This window comes from Oncorhynchus tshawytscha, linkage group LG30 (genome assembly GCF_018296145.1).
Source record: "Oncorhynchus tshawytscha isolate Ot180627B linkage group LG30, Otsh_v2.0, whole genome shotgun sequence".
Lineage (NCBI taxonomy): Eukaryota > Metazoa > Chordata > Actinopteri > Salmoniformes > Salmonidae > Oncorhynchus > Oncorhynchus tshawytscha.
Window position 1 is genome coordinate 19,907,006 of NC_056458.1, and position 5,397 is coordinate 19,912,402.

The window sequence follows — 5,397 nt, forward strand, 5'->3', positions numbered from 1 at the left end:
AGCCGAAGAACCCTTTAGGAACCCTTTTCCTACGAGTATACTGAATGCTAACACAGCATATTATGGTCTGACACATTTATTAACAGTATTATATGCTAATAATGATATTTCCCTCTAACTATCATGTATGCATTTCTTACAAATGCCATTTAATGTTGAATGAGCTATTACTATTATCTCTTACTGACAAATAACAGCAGATTCACTTTTCTTTCATGATACTTTCCTGTTGTGCTTTTATCATGAACCATATTTACAGTATATATGGAATTCACTGTCACGCCTCATTATCAAGTAGAACGTCTGAACCATTTGTTGTTTCATGGCTTGCGGAAGACTTTAAATAGATAAAGATATCCTTTTCACTTGAGTTCACTGATTGGTAGTGTTCCTTCACTACCTGTGTGTCTGAAGCCTGGCACGTGGCGATAACAAACTGGTGGTGCATGGGCATACATTTGGACTCAACCGACTTCTTGAAAGGACAGTTCCATGTCTACCAGTGTCCATGTCTAAAACAGAGATGTAGTGATAGAGATCTGCAGGTTGGTGCAGGACAAAGACCAACATACACCTAAAGTATTATTGTAGAGAACACGCATCAGTAAATCATTTTACACAGTATCATATCATATAGAAGCCATACAGAATTTATCTGCTTATATTATTGGAAATTGGCCAATGATCAGAGCCAATTATTAGATTTGAGGTTCTTGTGCATTTTTAAATAAATAATGTGATGTTCATGTAAATGGGTTCCAGTCAAGCTATATACAGTATTAAAAACGACAGTGCCCAGATTAAGGGATGAACAGAGTTTATGAGACAATACCATATTTCAACAGACAGATATTGGCAGATGTTGCTCCAGTCTATTAATAAACAAATCAGAATTAAAATGTACATTCTTAAAAGACATACATTGAGTTGTGCAGACTTTGTGCAATACTGTATACATGTATATTTCTTATAGACCCTGCGTCGCCACTAGCGTTTTACACTGTGCACATCATCAATTATTAGTGTTTCGACCTTGCGTCTCTCTTGAAAACTGCAAGTAGCTCTGATGTGTTTCAGCCTTTCACTGATCTGCTATAAGAGGGCTACAGAATACAGCATAAAAATGTTTTATTGTGTACCAACATACTGTACATAAGCAAAGATTTCAAGCTTACTGATCTGAAGCGTTATTACCTCAAAACAGAAAACACAGTTGTTTTTTAAAAGACCAGCCCTTCATTTGACATCTATGACTGATTTCTTCACTTAGGTTGTCAGAGCTATGTGGTTCAGTTACTATCCCCAGGTGGCGTTATGACACGAACAGTTTTTCTTCTTCTTACAAAAAAATTTAACAAATGACTTGGTTAAATATAGGGAATACTTTAGTTGAAGGCGTATACATAACTGTGTCATTATGCCTACATAACTGTGTCATTATGCCTACATAACTGTGTCATTATGCCTACATAACTGTGTCATTATGCCTACATAAGTGTGTCATCATGACACTTGACATTACCAGTCATGACACTTGACATTTTGCTCCATTTGTTAAATGCACAAAGGCATTAAGAAGTGGAGATTGGAGCATTAAGTACATAGCTGGTCATATGGATTAAGTCCATGAATTCTAATAAATGTTTGGTCATTTGGTGTTATAATGACAGTATGTTTACCCCCTCTAAATCAAGAGAATTTACCTTTGCGTACGCCTGTCTCAAGAACAGTACACTCTGGCAAGGTTTACTAATTTGCCAAATTAAATTTAAAAAATGTTTTATTCTACTTCAGAGTGAAATCTCTAACACAGGAATATGTTAACTTTCTCTACTCAATCAAGCAAATTGACTTTGATTTTTAAACACTGTGAGTGGCCGTAACATCAGGAATTTCTTAATCTCTCCCACTACTATATAGAATGCATTATGTATCTACTGATCTGTGGAGGATGGTTGATGATTACTTTTTCAAAAACTCTTGGCTTGGCTTGTGTCAAGCATACACCAATGTTCACGGAAATTTTGCATCAGCAAATAAAGAGGTTTACATAGAGAAAATGTCATAGCAGCAAGGTATAGGTATCATTAAGGTACACTAACACAGTATCTGAGACAAGAAAAACACAAAATCACAAAAACACCAGCCATGAGGTCAAGAGCTTTACGTTTCCTTGTTTCTGTGTGTTTAGTAGGCATTATAGTATTTCTGTGTTTAGTAGATATTGTAGTATTTATGTGTGTTTAGTAAGTATTATAGTATTAACCTGTTTTGTTTCATCAAGTGATGTTGGGATTTCTCTGATAAGAATGTAGATGGCGTGAACCATAGAATTAGAATGAATAGAATTAGGATGAATAGAATTAGAATGAATAGAATTAGGATGAATAGAATTAGGAGAGCCTCTCACTTCCACAGTGGAAAATAAGAGAAACAGCTACTAGTGTTGAACTAATAAATACGGTTTGTACTGCAATGAAAGGCTCAATTCCAGAGGAAATAGTTACAATGAAAACAATTGGTAATAAGCCTACTAATAAATTATCAGTTTAGGTACCATTTGTTTTTAAAGCCTGTAATCCAGAATGGCATGGTGGTACCTACAATAACCACCTACAATAGTCAGTTTGTTGTTTTACTGTAATTGACAGTTTCTCAACAGTTTCTAGTCGACATTGTAACAGATGACATAACACATATATCATGATATATTCAAGTCTTACCAATAAGATAACTGTGTCCAATCAACAAGCTGCAGTTAGACTGTTGCTTGTGTCATAACACTTTAATACCAATGAGTGCCAGAATTTGCATCCTGGGTCAAATGGAACAGTCTGTATTGAGTATATTGTGAAATCAATTAATTTTCTAAATACTGGTTTTGGGGATAAGGCTTAACAAGGTTTTTATTTATTTTTTATTTTTACAGATTTGGTTATGACTAATAACACACACAGACCACTTTAAGCAATTATGTTTGATTTGGAAGGTCCATGGTATGGGGCATTTAGGAATCAGATAAAAACACATCTGTAAACATAATTAAAAAGTAGCCAATTTGAAACAGAGTTGACCAAATTTCATTCATACTATGCTGGCTATTGAGGTTTCATATTGTAGGTGTACAGTACTAACTAAACCAACATATTTGTGTTCATTCACTTTCTTATCAATATATGTTTATAATTAATCATCCAATATGACTGAAGCAAGCAAAACATTTTGTGGATGTATGGTTGTATTTAGCTTTGAAGTCATAGCTCAAGAGTCACAGCTAAAACGTGTGTAGCCTGGATACCAGTCTGATCAGCTCCAGAGTTGCTAAATAAACTAGCATTCAGGTTAGCAAGTTCTTTGTTATCATCCAAGGTTTGTTAACCAGTTCAAGTAAATGTAGCGAAGGCCTATCATTCGCTACAGGACTGTTCTTATAATAATTCACTTGCCTGACAGGATCTAACTACGAATAGAAAAAACTGTCTGTAGTAAACCCGTATGATCAATTAAATGAAAAACACATTTATAAATACACAACAACTGTACCTAGGTCCAGCACTCTTTTCCCTTGTAAAATGTAAAATGTAACTAGATATTGGTGTATATACACTATCCTTTGTTAGTGACTCCTAATTTGCATTTGTTTTCATTTAAATGAAATAAACAGTAATATCGTAATTGACTGGTATTGTTTCCCCATTTCATTTGTGTAGATTAACGTAAATGTTTTCATCTTAACCCACTTCATTCCATAGAATGAGCATAGGATTTATTGGTGGACTGTACTTAAAGATATCTACAATTTAATGATCTCCTCTGACTGACAATAATTTTCTATTGGTTTATCTCAGAAAGACAGAAAACAGGGAGGGAGAAGTAGTTTATGATACAGTTGAAGTCGGAAGATTACATACACCTTAGCCAAATACATTTAAACTCCGTTTTTTACCATTCCTGACATTTAATCCTAGTAAAAATTCAGTCTTAGGTCAGTTAGGTTCACCACTTTATTTTAAGAATGTGAAATGTCAGAATAATAGTAGAGAGAATGATTTATTTCAGCTTTTATTTCTTTCATCACATTCCCAGTGGGTCAGAAGTTTACATACACTCAATTAGTATTTGGTAGCATTGCCTTTAAATTGTTTAACTTGGGTCAAACGTTTCGGGTAGCCTTCCAAAAGCTTCCCACAATAAGTTTGGTGAATTTTGGCCCATTCCTCCTGACAGAGTTGGCGTAACTGAGTCAGTTTTGTAGGCCTCCTTGCTCGCACACACTTTTTCAGTTCTGCCCACAAATTTTCCATGGGATTGAGGTCAGGGCTTTATGATGGCCACTCCAATACCTTGACTTTGTTGTCCTTAAGCCATTTTGCCACAACTTTGGAAGTATGCTTGGAGTCATTGTCCATTTGGAAGACACAATATCCCATATTGAGATGTTGCTTAATATATCCACATAATTTTTCTTCCTCATGATGCCATCTATTATGTGAAGTGCACCAGTCCCTCCTGCAGCAAAGCACCCCCACAACATGATTCTGCCACCCCCGTGCTTCACGGTTGGGATGGTATTCTTCGGCTTGCAAGCCTCCCTCTTTTTCCTCCAAACATAACGATGGTCATTATGGCCAAACAGTTCTATTTTTGTTTCATCAGACCATAGGACATTTCTCCAAAAAGTATGATCTTCGTCCCCATGTGCAGTTGCAAACCGTAGACTGGCTTTTTTATGTCAGTTTTGGAGCAGTGGCTTCTCCCGTGCTGAGCGGCCTTACGGGTTATGTCGATATAGGACCCATTTTACTGTGGATATAGATACTTTTGTACCTGTTTCCTCCAGCATCTTCAAAAGGTCATTTTCTGTTGTTCTGGGATTGATTTGCACTTTTCACACCAAAGTACGTTCTTCTCTAGGAGACAGAACGCTTCTCCCTCCTGAGCGGTATGTCGGCTTCATAGTCCCATGTTGTTTATACTTGCATGCTATTGTTTGTACAGATTAACATGATACCTTCAGGCATTTGGAAATTGCTCCCAAGGATAAACCAGACTTGTGGAGGTCTACAATTTATTTTAGACTGATTTATTTTATTTTCCCATGACATCAAGCAAAGAGGCACTGAGTTTGAAGGTAGGCCTTGAAGTACATCCACAGGTACACCTCCAATTGACTAATTATGTCAATTAGCCTATCAGACACTTCTAAAGCTATGATATCATTTTCTGTTATTTTCCAAGCTGTTTAAAGGCACAGTCAACTTAGTGTATGTAAACATCTGACTGACTGGAATTGTGATACAGTGAATTATAAGTGAAATAATCTGTCTGTAAACATCATGCACAAAGTAGATGTCCTAACCGACTTGCCAAAACTATAGTTTGTTAACAATACATTTG